Source organism: Ambystoma mexicanum, chromosome 7q, assembly GCF_040938575.1.
Source record: "Ambystoma mexicanum isolate Mex_15411 chromosome 7q, UKY_AmexF1_1, whole genome shotgun sequence".
NCBI lineage: Eukaryota > Metazoa > Chordata > Amphibia > Caudata > Ambystomatidae > Ambystoma > Ambystoma mexicanum.
Window position 1 is genome coordinate 795,866,211 of NC_090941.1, and position 23,538 is coordinate 795,889,748.

Consider the following 23,538-nt stretch of genomic DNA (forward strand, 5'->3'; position numbering starts at 1 on the left):
AAAACAGTCAGAGTCTGTTAGAAATATGGATAGGGCTTTTCAACTTGGTATACAGAAAATGTATCCGTCTAAAGACTTTCATGTATCAGATGAACTAATTGATGAACTCTTAAATGAATGTAGGCCTGGTGCCACTGCGCCACCTCCTTATGTATCTGTTCCTGCTGTCTTACCTCTTCCTGCTGTCGTTCCTCCTCAAATAGCGATTCCTGTTCTTTCTATTGCTCCTCTGCCGCCAGCTATTGCTCCGTTTCCTGTTGTTGTTCCTTCTCCTGTACCTCCACCTTTACCGACTGTTGCGGTGCCAATAGATTTGTCTTTGGCGCCAGTAATAGTGTCTCCACTGCCTGTTGTACAGGGTTTATCTACACTTTCTCTTCCAAGCGGTTCTGCTCCGCCTGTAGCTGATAGAGGAGCGAGTGTTGAATCAAAAATTGTAACTCAAAATACAGTTTCCAAAGAGAGAAAGAGAGACTTGAATGCATGGGCTAGACAATGTATGGAGAAAGGTGAACGATCTGATGTCTTAGCTACACTCTCTCATCTAGAAAGTCTTCCCAAGCAAAATGTTTTTATTGAAGGGATGGGTATACATTTGACTGTAATGTGGAATAGACTGAAGGACGCGATGTTCCACAAGGGTTGAGGGATTTGAAAGTTTTAGCATATTCAAGATATACTGTGGAGAAAGTATATGAGCACGTCGAGAGGGTATTTGAGTTTAGAAGGGAGTTAGAAAGGTTGCAGAATGATGAAATAGATGGCAATAGTTTGGATGCTTTTTATGTGCAGAAACGGTTCCTTCCTCTTTGTAAGTCGATGAGTGAAGAAACGCGAATTTGCACAAGAGATGCACCTAGATGGATTTCAGACATGTCGATATATCCCGTAGAAATATATGACACTTTTAGTCAGTATACTCCAGCAATGCAGAGGAAAGTGATACAGGTAATAGTAGAATACCTGCAGGATGAATGTATAAGAAGAAAGATTTGTTGTCCTGCAGAATTATTGAATATCTATAAGAGAGCTTTCGCAACTGACACTGCTTCCACCCCTTTAGCGTTCGATTTAGCTTTGTTGCTTAGTGAGCGTTCGGAGTTGCCTACTTCTCAGTTGCCTATGAGAGAGGTTTCTCCGACATTTGTTCCTAAAGTTGAGGTCCCGGCTAATGCCGCAATGGGTGTAGCCACCTATGATATTAATGCACATTATGTATCACAGTTTGTTCACGTCCCGTTCTCAAGACAGGAATTGAATACTATTAGACAGTCGATTCCAGACATTAGAAAAGATGCGACAGGGTTTTACAAAGAAATAGAATCTGTCTTGCAATCGTCAGTTTTCACTGTGGGTGATATAGACTTGTTGTTTCCCGTGCTCCTACCTGCTGATTTATGGAAACAGATTAGGACTATAGATGATGCAGCGAGTTGGGTGACACATGGGATGGTTTGTTTAGGCAAGATAGAGAAAGGAAAGCTGGTGAAAGACCACCACAGGTGATACTGACTTTGCCAGATAGAATAGTAGCAAAATTGAAGACTTTAATTCCCGAGAGAAGGATTGTTTGGACAAACTCACTGCTTGTACCCAAGGAAAATCTGAAGGTGCTACCAAATTCTTTAATCGGTTCGAACAAGTATTCTCAGATTTTAGCGGACAGGATTTAAGCACCGTGTCAGGGAAAAGATTATTTGTGGACAAATTTGTGCGTGTATTGTTGCCTGATATCCAGTCACAAATTATGACTTTCGAGAGTGCTTGGCAAGCTAAATCACAGTCCGAGGTATTGCATATGGCTCAGTATTACGAGAATACAGTCAATAATGAGAAAGAAAGGATTGAAAAGAAAAAAGGAGATCTGAAAACTAAGGTATTGTTGTAACAGATAGTTAGAGGGCACAGTTTCGAGGACAGTTTGTTCCACAAGGTAATGTGCCATTGGGTCCTGTACACGGGAACCAATGTGCTTATTGTAGACAAGAGGGTAATTGGCGAGCACAGGTTGAATAACACATATGGTGTCCTGGGTAGACGATCCAGAGGCCGCCCTGGGGTAGGCGGTCCTGGTAGAAGCCAGTTTGCTAAAAATTCCCAGTCCTCCGCAAGATAATAAGCAACCTAGTGTGGATAGCAGAAATATTTTCTATAATCCTTCTACTGCCTATCTTTCTGAAGATCTTGCTTTGATGATATATTGTTCCGTTAGGATAGCCTGAAGCAGGGTCTGGAACCAACGCCTATTCCCATTAATCAGAAAGGTCCCTATGTTGAGATGATGGTAGGGAATAGGAAGCATCTCTTTTTGATAGACACAGGAGCACAGAAGTGTTCCATTGACCATTCACGGGTTCCAGACATTGTACTGTCAGGGCAGACTAACATTTCTGTAGGGTTTACTGGTACACCAGTGGTTAGCGCGGTTTCTTTGCCAATACCGATTTCACTGGGTCCATTTACGGATCACTGTCTGTTTCTTTTGACAACAAACTGTGGAGAGAATTTGTTGGGGTTGAATCTGTTGAAGGAATTCAATGTGGTAATTCATTGTTCTTTGGATGGAGTGAGTTTGACAATTTCACCACAGCAATTTTCTGCCTCACAGTTTCTGACAAGACCTTTTCCGCCGGAATTTAGTGAAGTTCCGGAGTGTTTATGGGCAATTGATGACAATGATGTTGGTATTTTGCAAATTGAGTCTGTTAAAATTGTTTTGAAATCAGGAGTTAAGTTGCCACGAATTCCACATTATAAGATTTTAGTTGATGGTTAGCAAGCTTTGAAGTGTATAGTTTCTGATTTTGTACATCATGGGGTAATTGAAGAAATTGCAGGAAGTTTGTGCAATAGTGTGATTTTACCGGTATATAAGAAAGGATATATTGCAATTCCTTTCCGTTTCATTATCGATTTACACGCCATCAATAAAATTTTTGCTCCACAATTTCCAATTGTGCCTGATGTAACAATGATACTAACGATGATTCCAGCTTCTGCTACTCATTTCAGTGTTGTGGATCTTAAGAATGCCTTCTTTAGCATTCCCATACAAATGGATAGTAGATATTTGTTCGCATTCACCCTAGGGGGACGCTCGTTTACATTCACCCGTGCACCACAAGGGTACATGGAGAGTCCTAGCATTTATAGTAGGGATTTGAAAGAGCAGCTCGATACACTTGAGTTGCCTTCTACTTGTACATTGATGCAATACGTCGACAACCTTCTCTTAGCTGCAGACTCAGAAAGTACTTGCAAGGAAGGCACTGTGTTATTGCTTATTCATCTAGCAAAACATGGACATAAAGCTTCACTGAAAAAGTTTCAGTATTGTCGACAGGAGGTTGCCTATTTAGTCTATCTCCTGTCAAAGGAGGAAAGAAGATTGACACCTGCACAAATTAAAATTATTTCTAGCATGTTGGTCCCAAATACACAGAAGGAAGTCAGAGCCTTGATAGGAGTGGCTTCTTACTGTAGACAGTGGATCCCAAACTTTTTGCTAGTGATCAAACCAATGTTGACATTGACAAAGTAGGGCATTTCTTTGCTACTACCGTGGAACTTGGAACACCAGAAATCTTTTGATCTGCTCAAGACTGCACTGTGTACAGCACCAGTTTTGGGCACACCAAATTATGAAAAAGCCTTCGAGTTGTATGTGCATGAACGTGATGGATGTGCTTTGGCTGTGTTAACGCAGGAACATGGGGGAAGAATAGACCGTGCAGTTACTTTTCCTCCACCCTTGATCCTGTTGCATGTGCTTTGCCGAGATATCTGAGAGCTGTTGCTGCTGCTGCTCAGTCTGTAAAACAGAGCGAGGGTATGGTCCTAGGCCATGCTTTAACCTTGTTGGTACCTCACTCTGTAGACGTTCTATTAAATAGAACGCAAACACAACACCTTACTTCCACATGATTAACAAGACATGAATTGATCTTGTTTGCACCGCATATCCAAATTAATAAGTGTTGCGTATTGAATCCGGCTGAACTGTTACTTCTTCCACAAGATCTTGTTTGCCATGACGAAATGTCACATGACTGCCTTTAAACCACAGAACAAGAAACGAAAGGCAGAATTGATCTGAAAGATACACCTCTCAACGATCCTCAAGGGGAGCTGTTTTGTGATGGCTCCTGCTTCAAACTTCCAGGTGGTACATCCACTGCTGCTTATGCCATCACTACATTAAGCATGGTTGTGGAAACCAAGAGAATTTTGCATAACTCAGCGCAGGCTGCAGAGATTATTGCACTGACTCGAGCTTGTGAACTTTCCGAAGGGCTTAGAGTGAATATATTTACTGACAGCCAGTATGCTTTTGGGGTGGTTCACAACTTCGGTAGACTATGGGCAGAACGAGGTTTCTTGACCTCACATGGAACAAAAATCCAATATGACACCTTGATAGCTCAGCTACTCTCAGCACTTGCGCTTCCCACTCCACTAGCAATTATGAAGTGTGTGGCACATCAGAAAATAGTAGATGATGTAAGGAAAGGGAATGCTTTTGCTGACCAGAAAGCCAAACAGACTGCTACTGACCTCTACTCAGATATGTCCGCTACAAGGGAAGCCACAAACATTTGTACTATAGATGAAGGGATTGACTCCATAAAAAATTATTCTTTTAAAAACCCTAGGGTTACACAAAGTATAAAAAAAAAAGAAATATTCAAGCAGATGCCACTCTAGAAGAAACCAAACAATGGGCTGAGTGCTTGGCGAGGATGGATGAAGAAGGGTGTTGGGTAGATAATTCAAAGGGAAAATGGATGTTACCCGATGCGTATGTCACCGCAACGATCATGATGGCTCATGGTCCTACTCATATATGTGCTAGGAAGATCTGCAAAATGTTACAATCTTTCTGGGTAAATGTCAATATCCCAAAAAATGCTGAGCGTTTTGTCCAGAGTTGTATGGTCTGTCTATAGCATAATGTGGGGAAGGCTACGTGAACTCAGAGGGGTAGTTTTGGTCCACCCTCTGTGCCTTTTGAAGTAATTCACTTTGATTTCATCGAGATGGAGCACTGTAATAATTTCAAGTACGTCCTGGTAGTCATTTGTGCTTTTAGCAAATGCGTTGAAGCCTTCCCTGTGAAAGATGCCACAGCAATTACACCGGCGAAAACCATGCTTAAGGAATATGTTCCTAGGTTTGGTTTGCCGAGGGTCATCTGGTAGGATAATGGTCCACATTTTATCGCTGCTGTTATTCTGCAAGTATGCACAGGATTACAGATCGATAAACGGTTCCATTCAGCTAGACATGCTCAAAGTGCTGGACTGGTAGAACGCCATAATGGTATTTTAAAGAATAAGATTGCTTAGGTATGTGCCGTCAGCAATTTGAAGTGGGCGGACGCCTTACCTATAGCGCTCCTGTCGATGCGAACAACCCCACAGACTAGGACTGGGCTTTCCCTGTTCGAAATAGTTATGGGGAGGCCAGCCAACATTTGGAACCTCCCCAAGCCTAGGTATCTGAAAGATGTAGAGCATTTACTTCTCTCTGAATACTGTGATTGGTTAACTCAAAATTTGTATTTGATTTATCAACAGGTCCGAGAAGCCCTCCCAGTTAAATACGAGGGGCCAGGTCACAGAATTCGACCCGGCGACTGGGTGCTCACAAAGTAATTTGAGAAAGCATCCAGTCTCGCACCTCACTGGAGAAGGCCTTTCCAGGTACTATGGGTCACACAGACTGCCGTACGAGTAGCTGGGAAACGACATTGGATCCACGCTACGCATGTCAAGAGGATAACTTTCACCTTGCCACATGACGGAGAAGATAAGAAGAAACCTACTTGCTCTGTTCCCAATGATCCATCAGTCTTGAACAGCAATAAGGGTGTTTTAGAGACACTTCCTGAGCCCGCGGGGCCTGGCGAGACTGCTGCTTTGTCTCTGAACTCTTCTTCGGATCCTTCCGCACCCTTGCACGATTCTGTTGTTATTTCACCACTTTCATCAGGAAGCAACGACACACTGTTCACAGATCACACAGTACCAGGAGTCTCAAGGTACAATCTGCGTCCATGGTACTAGTCTTACTGCACAAGCACGGCTGTGCCCACAGGAAACGATTGTTGAGCTTGTCCTTTGCCACTTTTGCGCTGAGGTTAAACAAGTGGTTGGGGACTGGGAAAAACTATCTTCAATCAAGAAATCATGTGATCAGGAGATCACCAGCAAACGGACTACAGTGTTTTCGCAGGAACTTTTCAGGAAAGAGCTTTGAGGAACAATGCCTGTCGTTATCTCTACTCGTGCGGAGCAACCGATCGATTGTGTGGCCTACAAAGAAAATGGACAATCAAATACATGGTCCTTGACTTATTGTTTTTTTGTAATTGTGTTAACCAGTCTTACAGTAGTAATTGCTCTTGGGTTTTGGTATATTGAAAGAGTGCGTCCACTTGAAATATTTTTGCCTACTGAGAATGTTCCCATTATGTCTACACCTTTCGTGCACCTGCACGCTCTATCTCCTAGGGACTCCCAACACAGACAGAGCTATCACAATAACACACTTCTGTTAATTATGAATGCAATTTATGCGATTCTGAATAGGACGAATTGTTGGATCTGTTCACAGATCCAAACAAAAACACCAAAGGCACACAACACCCACCTCTTAAATGTGCACTACTGAACGTATGCTCCCTACCTGCCCATGCCCTCGAGATAATTGATCTACTATCCACACTTCATCTGGACTTACTTTGCATCACTGAATCCTGGCTCAATGATGCCTCCTGCCCAGCCATCGAACTAGCCCTACCCACAGGCTACACCATCCTTAGGCAAGATAGATGTGATAAGATTGGAGGGGGAGTCGCCCTTATCCACAAAGACTAACTATCCATCAGATTAGCAGACCATAGTACATGGGGTGGTAATGCTGATATCCTATCAGCCAAGCTTACGCTCTCCCCCAATAATCTAATCAACATTCACAGCCTATACAGACCTCCCGGACTCCCAGCTGACTTCCAAGAGCACATCTCCCATCGACTCAGCAACACCATTAAAAAGTCCTCCAAAATACTTCTATTAGGAGACTTAAATTTAGGATACAATGATCCTAAGGATAAATCACCCGCAACCCTAGCTAAAGAACTCGCAGAATTAGGTTTCTCCCAAAGAGCCCTCACCACTTGACTGGGTCATGGATCACAACTGTGCATCCAACATTACCTCAAACACCGCCCTTCCTTGGACGGACCACACATGCATCCAATTCCTCATCCCCACAAACCCTAAACCTAAGACTCTCACCCACGCACCACCTGCCACAATAAGAAGTTCTAAAAAACTCAACGCAGAGAACTTGCATTCCCACCTTAAAAGCCCATGCCTAGCACCACCTTTCTCTCAGGACCCAAATATATTATCAGCTATCTTCAATGATACTCTCACCAATGCCATAAACTCTATGGCCCCACTTGAAAGCAAGAAGGAAAACAAATCATTTCACTGCAACTCTTGGTTCTCGGAAGAACTCCAAACCCTCCAAGCTCAAAAGCGCCAGTCGCTTAAAAGCTAGCAAACGATCCGAGGGATCTAAATAAGAGCCTCTTCAAACAAATAACCCTCCAATATAAAAAAGCCATCTTAGCAGCAAAAACCAACTCCTTCAATGATAGGATCTCAAAGGCCAACTCCCAAGCTAAAGAACTATTTGCAATCTTTAATGAATTAGTCACTCCTCCGGCCACCGCGGACGAGATAACTAAAGACAAAGCCTGGTGTGCCAGCATTTAGTCCGCCATGCTCAACAAAATAAAACTCCTCTAGAACAAAATCCAAAACCACTGCAAAGCCCTCCGAAACCAAAAAAACAACTGCCCTACACAAGACAAGACAAGCGTAGTAATCTCAATCACGCTCAATTCTCCTTCAGAAACGTCAGTGAACCTGAGGTCCTTAATATCATCAAAACCTCAAACCATCCCTCTGCAAAGCAGACATTTGCACTCCCAAAATCATCAAGGAATGCGCCAATGACCTAGCACCCCTGATTACTGCCTTCATTAACGCATCTTTCCAAACAGGAACTGTCCCAAACAATCTCAAGGAAGCCTGGGTGCGGCCACTTCTAAAAAAGGCCACACTTGTCCCAGTGCAACCCAACAACTACAGACCGATAACGACAGTCCCGTTCCTCCTTAAAATCCTGGACAAAGCAGCTCACATCCAGATCCAATCATACATAGAGGCTAACTCCATACTAGGCAAAAGACAATCTGGCTTCCGTGTCGGGCATGGAACAGAATCCACCTTATTAGACCTAAAAAATCAAATCTCACAGATCATGGACAAAGGCAAACCTGCCATGCTCCTCCTCCTCGATCGATCAGCTGCTTTTGATCTGGTAGATCACCAAACACTCACCACCCACCTCACCCATGCAGCCCATTTCTCTAATCAAGCAGCATCCTGGATCACTTCCTTTCTTGAAGGAAGAGCCATGAAGGTCTACTCCGACATAACTAAGGCAGATCCTACCACTATAAACTGCGGTGTCCCCCAAGGATCTTGTACAGCCCCCACCCTCTATAACCTCTTCACAAAACCCCTCTTCGACCTACTTGACTCCATGGGTGTTGCATATACAAACTATGCAGATGACACTCAAGTACTTTTACGCCTATCTGGACTCTATCACCAAGACGCCACGGCCCTTCACAACATCTATGCCACTATCCAAGCTTGGATGGCAATCAATTCTCATCCTGGGCCAGACAAACACATTATCGAAACTAAGCCCCCAATACAACAACTTCAACATAGACAACTCAACCATCTCCGTATCATCCTCTGTCAAGACTCTAGGTGTTCACATTGATGCAAATCTATCAATGAACAAACAAGTCAGCTCCATAGCTTCTGCATCAGCGTTAGGCACCAAACTCATCAATGACATTAAACCCTACTTATCCACCCCCAACCGCTTGGCCATAGCTAGAGCAACTATAGGAGCCAAACTCGATTATTGCAACGCCCTTCTAGCTGGCACCTCCGCCCAAAACATTCAGAGACTGCAAACCACACAAAACAATGCCCTCAGAGCCGCCATGAGCATCCCTAGAAGAGACCATATATCCCACGCCAGACATGAAGCACGGTGGCTCCAGGTTAAAGACCGTATTACTCTGAAAATCCTTACCATCACTCACAGGTGCATCAACAAAACTGCTCCAGCATATCTATCTGAAGCAATATCAATGACCACATGCACTCGCCCCACCAGAGCTCAGTACACCGACCAGCTATACATACCACACATAAAGAGAGCCACAGCGGGAGGACTAGGCTTCTCCTATATTGCACCGAAACTCTGGAACTCACTCCCTGCCACCCTTAGAGCTGAAACTTCCATCTCTGTCTTTCGCAACAACCTCAAGGCCACTCTCCTCAACTAGCAAGTGGAGGACTGCCTCCTCCACTTCTGCCATGTATATTGTAATGTAACACAAATGTAATATAACTATATTGTAACCTGTATATATACTGCTAATGACTATGTAACTATATTGCAACCTGTATATATATTGCTAATGACCATGTAACTAAGTAACTAAGCGTTGCACTGTAACAAGTGCCACGATGTCCTTGGGCTGTTGTGCGCTATATAAATACGAATAAAATAAAACAAATATTTGCCACAGCATGGGGAAAAAGGGTTGGGTTAGTATATTCATCCTCTAACTTTAACTACTGCATGTTATGCCTTTCTAAGGGCGCTATTCTTTGGTCGTTGGAATAACAGCATCTCAGGGAACTTTGACAGGACTAATTTGAATGAGTTTGAAAGGAAGAGTCCTGATGCCTCTGGGATGCTCACTTTTTGTAAATAGGAGCAAGCTAATTGTTGCTTCTATTAGGCCTTCCGATAGACTATCTAGACCTTTCCAATCATTGATCTCTTTAAAGATGGCTCCTGTAGGCAACCGCGATGCCACGCCACCTTCCCACACTATCAATCATAGCCCCAACTCTGTCTCCTTCTGCATATAAAGGAATGGTTCTCAGTCGATCAGTAATTTTGAGGGTTGTACCAATCTTGCAAACTTCACCAGTGAGGACAGACCTTTGTATGTAGGTGATCCACTTTATTTCGTTTGCGGAAATTAAGCTTATCCGTGGCTACCTAGTGATTGGCAGGGAACTTGTTATTCGGGTATCCTGCTACCTGGGGTATATGTAGCTAGTACCACTGGGATCCGTAGGGCTTGTCCAAGGCGGGACGAGAACTATGATACTCCTTCAGAAGTCCTGGGTGATGTAGCAAAATCCTTTGTACCATTTTGGGGACAGATTATGAATTCCGAGAACATTAGGAGACTGGCAAGAATACTGAAGAGAACCATCAACCGGACCACTGACATACTCTACAACATGACTCTGGAACAAAAGGCAATTAGATTAGTGGCTCTACAGAACCGGATGGGATGGTGTTAGACGTCATCCTGGCTGAGTGTGGTGGAGTATGCAAATTGGTGGGGTCCACTTGTTGCGTTTTCGTACCTGATTCTTCCCCTACCATATTTAAGGCAATACAAAATCTGCACGTCCTAAGCTCAGAAGTACATGTTCTGGAGGGAAACTGGGATCTTAGTACTTGTTTCTGGGACTTCTTACGGTCTTGGGGATGGAAGCTTCTCTCAGTCTTAATGGTGATCCCTGGTATTCTGTTGTTCTGTTGTTTTTGCATACATTGTCTTCCTGCCTTATGTGCGATGCTAGGGGGATGTTGTGCGCAAACTGTAGGCACATTAGGACCGAAAAAGCGCACACATGAGAAGATGACTAATGTATTCGTGATGAAGGATATTACTGTCACAGATCTAACGGCAATTGATATATCTGATGAATGTGATTCAGGATGTACGGACATTGAGACGTGGAGTTACGAGTAAAGCGACTATTTTAATAGAGTTCTTGGCTTAGGCCAAAAAGAGGGTTTGTTAAACGGTAATTGTATAGTGCCTCCTCTATATTTATATTGGCCTAAGCCTAGTCACGCTACATGGAAAACCGCGTTGCAAAGTTCAGATTTTGGGTTGACTTTGCCGCCATTTTAAGATTCATCCGCCATTTTGATTTCTGCTCATGTGTTCTTCATTCTAAAATGGTGGACTATGTTTTCAACTTGCAACCAATCTTCCCGACCTTTGAGTTCTGTTAATGTTTAGACTGTTCAAGAGCCGACTATTTAGATTAGGCAATAAGGCCTTGCACTGCATATGAACTGATGTTTAAGTGTTGTCTGCGCTCACAAGACTCATCCTTGTATACACATTGGGGAGAATGTAGAACAAACCTCGAGCGTAGACACAGGCCGAACGCAATTGTAAAGGAATGTTGAATGAAGCTTACCGCGGGATTTGAGAACATACATCGCCATTGTGCCTCCATGGAAATTCAAACCTGTGTAATCCTTTGCATAATGTTGTATTATCTATATGTGAACTAGGCACAAACTCTAGACCACAAATTATTAACGTGAAGAGAGGCTGGACAATATTACTTGAAATTGTATAAAAGTACGAATGTTTAGACGTCCAGCACTCTCTCACCTCTCTCTGTCGGGCTGGTACACATTGCAGGGAGTTGGGAGCAAGATAGCTATCTGTGTTGCTTTGTAAACTGTACAGTAATAACAGATCTGTGAATCTTTTAGCCCGTGATTGGTGTATTTCCTTTGTGGTACTCAGCCCCGATATTTCCTTGTTCTTTCAGGGTGTCTCAGCCCAGGTGTGGGTTCTTTGCTCACTGTGCCAGAGCAAACCAAGCTGCTTTTCATTGTTGAGGCCAACCAAAGTAGGAACATGTCTGGGGTTACCTTTGTTTCTGTGCCGAGGGGATGTGGCCTATCAGTTTAGGGTGGGTGTCTTCCATTGGTGGCAGTAGCATACTGATTTGCCTATGGCTGCTCCTGAAAAGGCACATACAGGACAAAAATGGTGCTGTAGAAGGTTTGGAGAGCACTGCCAGTATTTAAGCTTAATTAGAAGCCTATCACCCGTCATAAGTCTTGGTTAAACGTTACGCCCCTTTGTGAGAGAGGGTATCCCAGACATGGATTCGTTCCTTGCTGCACTGTGGGGAACCAAGCTGCGCCTCGCTGATGGGACCAAACAAGGGTGAAAAATGTGTTGTGAGGATCCAGGTCCAGCGCTGTCAAGGGTTTGGGGGGCACGAACCATCTAAGTAACTGACATAGTGAGGTCATTAGCGACATGGTAGGTGACATCAGGAATGGTGATGTCACTGCACGGGTTGCATGTATCATAGTTACAGTTTTTAAGGCACAGGTGCTGGTGCAGTGCAGAACACCACATGGAAAAGAGTGAGGGCAGGGTGGCTGGTGTAGCAGTCTTAGGGGTGGGGGTGTAAGGAGTTTTATGGGGTAGTAGGGCAGGGGACTTATGGGATCAGGTGAGCAATACGTGAACAGTAGAGGAGTCGCTTTTGTGGTGGAAACATATTTGTGAAGACTCAGAATAAAGGGTTGTAGGCCTTATTGACAGCAATGGCCATTTTGATAATGTTTAGCAGAAACAGTACGCAGAAATGTTGCAAGACTGAAGTTTCCCAGGAGAACACAGTCTCATTGAAATTGCTTTAGGAGATACTTTCGAGAGTCTGAGGAGAATTGGCAGAGACATTAAAATCAACTACAGTTAAGTAAAATCCAGCCAAGATGTGGTACAGTTTCTTTCAGTGCACATTTGTCAGTAAGGTGTGAAAAGGGAGCTGGGGGGGCAGGAGCAATGGGAAAGGGATTGTGGGGCACACAACAGGGAGCCAATCAGCAGAGAGGAGGTTTCAGTGTTCCTAGGATACAACACTGAAAAGTGTACTTGCTGAAGTCCATGGACACATCATTGGTCGGACTTAATGAGAATGTTTCACCCCTAGCCATTTCAAGATGCCCTGTCCAATCCGTACACAGCAGTTTATCCAATTGTATATTGAACAGTTCCAACCAATGGGCAATACGTGTTTTTGACTGATCAGCACAATCGCGTAATTATACATTGATGTCGGAAGGATTATGATGTCACGAGGGTTGTTAATAGGATTTTGTTCCAAGAAATGTTTTAGCCAATGTGGGTCAAGTATGTTATACTGTACTATCGGGGTCTGATATTGTTCCACCAATCAGCTCCGGTGACCTGTCCCAAAAATTTAACTAAAATGTATGGTCATTTTGCATTTTGTGTATAAAAGATACAGCCCCAGTGAGCGAAATTAAGCTCCTTTCATCCAGTTCACCTCCACAGGGCTGTCTGAACCATAGTTCCAAACTGTGCGAGTCCAATAAATCTGTGTTACTTGTTGCTTGGTGCACGCTCCTTTTTTGGATTTCTTTTTCTTTACTGTAATAACTTTTTGGCAGAGGTCCTCTGGTACACATGTCTGGGGTTTCTCTGCAGAAGGGATAAGACCTTGCAGTTTGGGTTGGATTCCCCCCCCCCCCCCTTAGTGGCATTATTAGACAGATCTACATATGGCTTATCCCATTCTGCAAAGGCTATGAGTTATAACAGTGGTGTGGATGGTTGCTCCAATCACTGGCAGTGGTACATAGTAATTCAAAGGCTTTCATCCATCACAATTTCTAATCAGTGTTTGTCTCCTTAAGTGACAGAGGGTAGTCTCAGATGTGGGTCCATTGCTTGCTCTGCCATGGGCAACCAGCGTGCACCTCACTGATGAGGCTCAGCAAGGCTGCAACATGGCAGGGTTGCTTTTTTTCCATGGAAAGGAGATGTGGCCTAATAATGTGGGCCTAGGCTGCTCCTGTTGGTGGCAGTACTTGAATGATTTTCATATGGCTGGTCCCCTTATGGAATGGCGCATTAGGGATACAAATTGGTGCTGTAGAAGGTTAGCTAGAGCACTGCATTGGTTAAGATTTCTTTAAAGCCTATCACCCATCACATTCTTTGGTTGTATTTTGTCTCCCTACATGAGAGAGTGTATGCACATTCATGAGTCACTTACTTGCTGTGCCATAGGCTACTGAGCTGCATCTCACTGATCAGAGACAGCAAGGCCAAACATGTCAGGGGTTTTCTTTTGTTTCTGTTCAGAAGGGACATGGCATAGCAGTTTGGACTGGACTGTTTCTGATAGTGTCAGTACCAAACTGATGTTCCTATGTTTGGTCTGTGTAAAGACGGGAGGGGGGTATCTGTACTTCCGCCCTCTATATGGGAGGGTAAAGGCACAGAACAACCCTGTCAAGGCTCGTAATTTGGTAGCTATGGATGAGCAGCCAGGCTTAAGCTTTCAGGAGGTGATGCAGTTTCTAAGTACAGTGACTCCCCAAATCCCCCACAAAGGAATGTCCACACACTATGTTAGGGGATAACACAGCTTCTTTATATAAAATATGAGTTCAGGAATATATACACATATAAATAATAACACTTTGTACATGGAATACAGATTCAAATAATGGTAAATATATACACTCTGTGTGGCACCACATAAGACTTAAAACCAGTAATAGATGCACTAACTGCAGACAGTTTTAAATAGGGAGGTGGATTCTTAAGTTAGATGTAACAGCATAGAATAAGGAAGAAGGCAGGTTAGTTGGGGACAGTGACAAAATACTTTTTTTTAGCTTAGATAAATAATTCTGAGTGAGGATACCCCCCACCTGGGCAACCTGCAATAGAAAAGTTAGGGAGTAACTTAAGTTGTCTTTTACAGCCCAGTCCAAAATTGTTTAACAACTTGTGCTTTCTTTGAAAGGTTCTACCACCCAAAAGTACCCAAAAGGGCACAGGAGAACAGGATCCAAGATGACTCTGGGACCCTGGGATGACTCCTAGGGCTATAAGAGGCATGTCCTCATCACAGTACCTTTGGTGCCTTGGCAGGCAAAGTGGTAGAGTTTCTCGGCTTTACTCAATGATTCCCTCCGAGGATGGACTCCCTTTGGCCACTGGGATGCTGTGTCTAAGAATAAAAAGGGAACCACAGACTTTTGGAAAGGCAGCAGTTTGGCTCTTCACGGTGATCTCCTTTGATAAATGATTTCTCTGACTGAGAAGTCCTGGGAAGGTGAAACTTGCTGTGGTCTCCTTAAAGGCTTGGTGGATGAAGATAAGACCCCTGGTACCCGGCAGCACGGACCTCTGGATGGCTTCTTGGGACCTGGACTTCAGACCATCAGCAAGTCTGGACCCTTGGGACGACTTTGATAATTGTGTGTGGCCGGAAACCCACTGGCCTACCTTCCACGGCACTCAATGACTCTTGGTCCTCTTGGTGGAAAAAAGTGGTCAATGGTACTGCAAGGATGTTCTTTCAAATGTTCCTAGGAAGTTTGGGACTTTTGCAGCTCTGGATGTCCAGCAACACTATGGCAGGGTAGCCACTCTTCTCGGCAGTAAACAGCAGTGGCTTCCAGCAGTCACAAAATGCACCTCCGGACCCTGGGTGAAACCCATAGACTTTGCCAGCTCCAGATGTTTGGCCCTCCTCTTCTGGACTTTGAAGAACCCTTCTCCGGATGGCAGGCACACAGAACTCGCTTCCAGGATACTTTGATGATGACTAGCAGCTTTGCACAATGGTCCCTCGTACCTCGGGGAGAGGTCTCCTTTGCAGGTCCTCTGTGGATCAGTCCTTGGGAGTCACAACAGCTTTCAGATTGTTGAAGAAATGCAGCAGCAGAATTATCTTCCAGCTGGGCTTCAAGGAACAGCTTCTTTTTGCAAAGCTTCAACTTCAGCTACTGAACAAATTGTCAAGTTCGAGGTCCCCAGATATGCACATCAGCCCCTCATTCACTCTTCCTGAGCCAGGCTCAGTCAGCCGATCACACAGTAACGCATTCATTCGGGCAGGCAGCCAACCAGGCTCAGAGGCATTCAGGCCATTCATTCCATCCAGACACCCATAACACAGGGATGTAGATTGGGGCAAGTACTCAGCCTTTCTCTGAGCTACACTGCATTCATGTCAGTTTCAGTCAGGGCTATCTCATTCATTGTGTCACACACACATAAACCAGACACCCACAACAGAGAATTAGAGTTGACTCCCAACTCCATTCACAAAGGTCCCAGCCCAAGGATGTACCCACAATACACACCACTCTGGAAGGCTCCAGACAGTCTGACAGGAGGCAGCCCCAGAGCCATATATGGTATTGCCACCCAACAGCCAGTCAGGGGGAAAGGGACAGAGTTAGGGCTTCTCAGGACTTTGGGAAACAATGTAAAAGGAAAATTAAACCAAGAGGCCACAGGGGCCATCTTGCCTTCGATCAGGAATCCATTGATTCCTATAGCAGGGCCTGGGTGTCCCCAAAAGGAGAATACTCAGAGCCACTGTCAAGTCAGTATGTAGCTGCCACCAGCCCACACCCTGCTCTGTGGGCAATGCACAAGTGCCCAAAAACACCCATAAGGGGTGCAAGGGTGTACTCCCACCATTGGGTGCCATAAGGGTATTGCATGGGTGTTGTTCAACAAAAGATAAGAATGAAGAACTGCACTGCCAGAGGTCCAGGCTGGACCTCAGTGACAGAAAACATAGAGAGAACACATACAGAGAAGTGGTAGGACTAGGACTAGGAGGCCTCATCCTCCATAAGGCATTTCCAGCACCTCAACTGAGGTTAGGGCAACTGATCTCCCACAAGATTGTTACCGTCATCCAGATGGTCAACATACCTTCTGGAAAGTCCCTCTACATTATCATGACTCTTCCCTGGCCTCTGCTCAATGGTGAAGTCTAGCCCTTGCAGGCTAATGAATCACCTGAACATTTTAGGGTTTTCACCCTTCATCTGCATAAGCCATTTTAAGGGCTTATGCTCAGTTTGGACCTTTAAAGGCAGAGCCTGTAAAGTAAGGTCTAAAATGCCTAAGTTCCCAAATTATGCTAAAACACTCCTTTTCACCGTGGGCCACCTAAGTTCCCTACCCTTGAGTTGCCTACTGATGAAAATGATGGGGTGTTATCTCCATTTGTCATCTAACTGAGACAAGACAGCTCCAATTCCAGTGTCACAGGCATCAGTTTATACCATTAAGAGTGTGCTGTAGTCAGGGGCACACAAGACAGGTGTTGTGCACAGACTTTCCTTCAAGCCATCAAAAGCCCTTTGACAGTTTGCGCTCCAATGAACCTTCCTAGGCTGCTTGGGTGATGTCAGAGCTGTCAGAGGGGCAGCTATGGTGCCATAGTCTGCTATGATGTTTCGGTAGTACCCAGTGAGGCCCAGAAAAGCTCTCATCTGGGTTTGAGTAGAGGGAGTCTCCCATTCCTGTACAGCTTGTACTTTATCAGGGAGAGGTTGGATTTGACCCCCTACTACCTCATGACCAAGGTAGGTAACCTTCCCCTGTGCTATATGGCACTTGGTTGCCTTGATAGCGAGGTTGGCCCTTTTCATGGCCTGCTACACCTTATCCAAGTGTGTCAAATGCACTTCGCAGGTGGAACTGTAGACAGCAATATCGTCTAGGTAGACCACACAGAAGGCCTCCAGCACACTGAGAGCATGGCTGACTAACCTTTGGGAGGTGGCAGGGGCATTCTTCAACCTAAAAGGCATGACTCTAAATTGGTAGAGTCCCTCAGGTATTGTATGGTATGGTATTGTTAATTTGTAAAGCGCCTATACACAAAGCAAGTGTTTCAAAGCACTCAAGGAGGGAGGAAGCATGGGGAAAATAACTACAGTCATTCAGAGCCCTTGAATTTCTGAACAATACAAGTCTGGACGGGTACAATGGGTGCATGGAACAAGCGCCTCTAATACAATTAATGGTGTAGATAACAGCAAATGGGTCTGACAACGATTCTGCAGTTTTTACAAGTGCATTGAGGTGCCACCATGCAAGGAGGAGAGATAAGGGAAAAACAGGTAGACGATCTTCAAGGCATGGTGCATTTAGATTGAGCAAGTGCGCAGACAGGGGAGGGGGGACAAGTGCAGGGGGCAGGGGTGGTGGGGGAGGGGTCCAAGTGCACCCAATCAATCAGAAGCTGGGGTAAGTGCTGAGAGATGCTGAGAGAGGTGACACACTAGCACGGAACATTTTGCATCTGGCAATCGCACCACACGAATGAACGAATCGGACTAGGACAGAATTCACGTATTACTACACACCGTTGTTGACGTTCAAACAGTGCAAACGATTAGTGACCAGAGAGACACTGAGAACATGCAGCACATGAAATGAATATCTACATATGAAATGTATATCTAATCATCAACATCGTTAAGATGTGTTGTGCTGTGTTAAAATAATTGGAACCTATTAAACACCAAAATAGATGCCAATGCACAAATATTACACCATCTACATTGTGTGAAGAAGAATTTTTTTTGCCTTTTTGGTTATATATTTGAAGCCGAATAGCTTTTAAACCCCTGAGGAACCGCCACAGTGAATTTGTGGACAGGGAAACATGTGTCGGGACCAGGCTGGGCACAAGGAGTCTTTCTTTTTATGGTTTAAGGAAATACAAATGAATTCAATTTGTTGAAATGATTGTGAATCGAACAAATGATATATTGGAATTGCTGGGAATTGAGTGAATATGAAATTCAAGCGTAAAGCAACACGTAAAATGTCTTGTCAAGAATAAATCAAGGCTAAGCGAGTACAAAAATGTGGAAGAGTGCATTATTTTGAAACACCCCAATATTCTTAACTTACTTGTACTTTGAACCAACTGTTGTTATAGGCGCGGACAATAGTAAGGTCTAGACGTTCTCTTTTTTTTATGCTGAGAGAGGTGTTGAGAAAGCTGTTTTCTCCTTGGCCTGGTCAATCAGAGCTATTTGCCAATAACCTGATGTGAGGTCAAAGGTGCTCGCAAACTTGGCAGCACCTATCTTGTCCACAAGATCATCACCCCTATCTTGTCCACAAGCTCATCAGCCCTGGGCAACGGGTTTGTATCAGTCTTGGTGACTGCATTGGCTCCTCTATAGTTCACACAGAACCTCCAATCCTTGGTACCCGCCTGGGAACTTGCCTTGGGGACAAGGACCACTGGGTTGGACCCGGGGCTGGTTGAGGGGTCAGTGACACCCATGTCCAACATCTTTGTGACCTCTGCCTGGATATGGTTCTTTACAGTGTCTGAAATCTTGTAGCATCTGTTTTTGAAATGTACACTGTTACCTAGACCATGGGTTGAGGCCTGGTGTCAGTGAGAACAGAGGGGCATACTGCTGGAGCAAAGTCCTGCAGGTCCTCCGCTGTCTGGTGTCAGATCTGGAGAGAGTTGTACTCCTGGATGTCTAAAGAAGAGCTCAAAGGGGCTGAAACCATCACCCTCTTGAGGCACCTATTTGTAAGCAAACAGTAAGCATGGTCGGAGGGCATACCATTGCCTCCAAAGGGGCTGTTACAAAGTACCCAACATGCCATTAAGACTTTTATTGAACAATCATTGGTCTGAGGATGGTAGGAGGCGGAGAACTTATGAGGAAAGTACATGTTCATATTCCAGATAATACACCATGCTATGCTAATACCTATATGTATTATCTGGAACATGTACTTTCCTCACATAGATGGATGCGCCATCTATCCATCTATGTACGCTACATTGATGATATTTTTGGTACCTGGACCAGACCATCAGATGAGGTACAGGAATTCTTTGATATGATGAACGGAATGCACCTGAGAATCAAATTCACTACTCAAATCATTAAATCAGTGATTAACTTCCTTGATGTCGAAATCTACATCAAGGGCCAGAATCTGGAAACCAGAGTCTACACCAAAACGTCAGGGAAAAATAGCCACCTGCTAGCGACTAGTTTTCTTCCTCAAAGAACCATTGGCAGTGTACCATTGAGCCAATTCCTCTGTTATAGAAGGAAAATCTCTGAGACCAATGAATATGAACGCCAATCTACACTACTGCAGATGAAATTCCGAGAGAGGGGCTACAACCCCATACTTATTTCGGGCATGGGAGAGAAAGTAAGCTCAATAGACAGAGAGACACCTTTAACACCCAAGCCACCCAAAAGGGGAGAACCTCTTATCTATGTGACCACACACTCCACCCAGAGTTACAGAATTAAAAAGATAATACAAAGGAATTGGCCTATTTTACAAATGGACCCCCAACTACAGCAACTGTTCCAACAATCACCTACCTTTGCCATTAGGAACAGTAAGGCATTGCACAACAGCCTTATGACAGTGGAGATTTCCACTGTACCCACAAGTAAAATCGAATTTAATGGGACACTACCATGCTTGAACTGTCAGCATTGTGGGAACATAATACTAGGCAGTAACCTATGGACTCAAATGCCCATGCAGTTATTACAATGTGGGTATGACAACGAGAAAGGCTAAAATGAGGGGGACAGAGCACCAGTCGAACATTCGTACCAAAAATATGAGATCACCTGTAGCCATGCACTTTGTCGAGGCTAGGCACATAGTGGCTCAATTAAAATGTGTGATTCTGGAGCACATAAAACTAGGGAACAGAGGGGGAGATATAAAAAAAAAAGATTGTTACAAAGAGAGATTCTATGGGTTGACTTTCTGGACTCACTCAGCCCGAGAGGAATGAACTGTGATATTGATCTGATGTGCTTTGTATAATGAACTGTGATTTTGAGTACTTGATCAGCTGATTCTCTGATTCTCTGATTGTATGTGCTTTGCATAAGACTCGCAGGAACTAGTTAGCTAGGCCTTGCAGATCACTAGGTTTGATTCAGAGTTAATCAACGTGGACATTAGATTGTGAGTGGGTATTTCCCACGAGAAGTGAAGTTGAGCTATAAACTTTGATTAAAATGTTTATGCCTTTTCCAACATTGGACTTGCCATTTATGAAGACTGACATGTACAGATTGTGAGTTGGCGGATACCAGAGAGCATACTTAAATCGCTCCTTTTTATGGTTAGTATTGATGTATCCTCCAGAGTAGTGGATGGAGATCACAAATGTGGACATCAGTCGTACTACTGATTTAATAGCACTTAAAAAATAGGCAGGCTATGATGAAGGCCCTTTAGCCGTATTTCATACAACTTATTGACCCATAGCAGGAGCAGGGCACCTTGCGTAAATTCCGTCTGAAAGTATGCGCTGCTTCCTGCCCACAGATCTCCACTCCGTCGAATATTACCCCAGCCTTGGCCCCTTAAAAGTCTCTTATCTACAGCAGGAGGGGGGACCCCGCAGAAGACCATATACACAACGAAGGATCGCGCCACAGACGGTTGGCTCCGATCCTTCATTGTGTCCCTATGGTTAGCGCCGCACAATTCTTTACGCATTCTACATGCCCATATTTATTTTTTTATTTTTTATCTGTTTATTTCAATTGCGCCGGTAACTCGTAAGTTTCGAGGCGCAGATACAAGTACACAGAGTACAACATGTAGAGGACGGACTGACAAACAATCATCATTGATCATACCCGCCACATATGCGGGTTAAACATTGCAAAGTTTGATGACACAAGGTACACAGATATGCGAGCACTGAAACGGCTATCTCAGCCGGTCAGTGGCTCACATAAACCCGTACAGGGTAACTACACTACAAATTAGACAGCATTATCACAGCAATTGGAACCTTCACCCATAACTGTGAGGTGTATTCTCTTACTGTTCCAAATGGGAGGTCAAGAGATGCATAATTCCTTTTATCATGCATATGGATTGGCTTTTTTCATACTGGTGACACGTTATATGTCTTTCTAACCATACTGCCTACACTGCATCCAGGCAATACACGTGCAGCTATTAAAGCAAACAACAATCGATTCTCACAGGTTAATATGAAGATGTTTTCCACAATAAAGGGGACACCTTCCTCACCTGTAACCTTGTGGCTAATTCACTCCATCCCTTGGGAGGTTGAGAGTATAGCAATTGCTCCTTTGCTAATATTTATTCGACATATTTTTTCTTTAGCCTCTCTAGAAAACACAGTACCTCTATGACTGTTCTGTTGATAATACCCTGCTGCTGTTGATTCTACCACCCCAGCTGGGTGAGTTTTTCTCTTGCCCCCCCAGGGGCCTTACACACATTACAGAATTATTTTAGTTATTGCATTGAGACTTACACAGAGATGTTTCTTCTAACAGGTAGGACTCTTCCTCAACTATTCACGAGAGGGTTAGATGGTTAGGACTACTAACTATGTGTATGTACAGTTTTATGTACTACCCATAAGATCTCCTTACACTGAGTTGTTCTAATTGTAACCCCTTAGGTGCCTACAAGCAGAGTAATCTACACTTCTTAGGAACAAATAGCTCCCCAGCCCTGAAGATGGGTTTTTAAGATTCCGAAACGCGTCGGCAATTCTATAATCTAAGAGGAGCCATTTTGGATATATCTAGTATTCAGCAGCTTTAGGCCACTGTAAAAACTTGTGTGAATGTTGTAAACACAAGTTCTCACTTGATGAAAATTATTGTGTTTTGCTTTATTTTGAAACAATCTGTGCAATGAACACTGGAGATGTATTAGCAAAAGAGTTTTGATATGTGCTATCACTTTTCCACTGTGACTATATAAAAAGAATATTGTCTTTCACGAAAACTGATGACACGCTAGTTTATTATTGAATGTAATTGGATAAAATGAATTTTGACCTTTTAAATGTTCGCCTAAAACATTATTTGCTAAACTGCTAATACATTCAACTGCTTACCATACTAGTCCACTTTGAACTTAGCCAGCCTGGGTAGTCCGTAATCGATACCTGGGACTACACATCCTCCAAGGAGTGCATTATAGGGCCATCGTTTGGCAACAACCGGTTTTGTTTTGTGCACTGCATCCAGTCTTGCCAGACAACTGACAAGTGGGACAGGTCTTGCAATGACCTTTTGAAGAGAGGTTCCCAATAATACCCCTCCTCACCCCCATGAACATGACATGCTGAAGACTTAAGACCACTCTAAGTCACTCGTCATTCTTTGGACAGACCCCAAGTGCACCACCAAAGGGCACATATACTGAGAGGTATCCCCTCAGTCAGCCATTCAGACCCAATCCAGTGCATATTCTTTTAGAGACAGGCGACATAACGGAAATCATGGATGGAAACACCCTAATGAACTGTATCAATTAACTGTTGAGAAAACGCTGAGCTGAGTCACTAATGACACCCCAACATAAGAGCTCTAGTCCTGAAGAATACTCACAGTCCTGCACAGCATTACATAAACACACACTCATATGCGTGAAGAACATACGTACACAGTGCTGTAGATAGAGGACAGATACACATACATACTGTCAAAGCTTTTATTGTTTTTTAATTAGCGAAGTGCAGTAACACCAAAACACAAGGCAACAAGAGATCCTGTGCAAGTTTGCAGATCCTTATGTCAATGAACTCGATGGGCCTACAGGCGTATATATGGAGCCTGGCACGAACATGTATGATAAACCTATAGGTAACATAGCACAGTAGGAGCATGTAGAAATTGCATTATAAGTCTAAGGAAAATTACAAGGCCTCA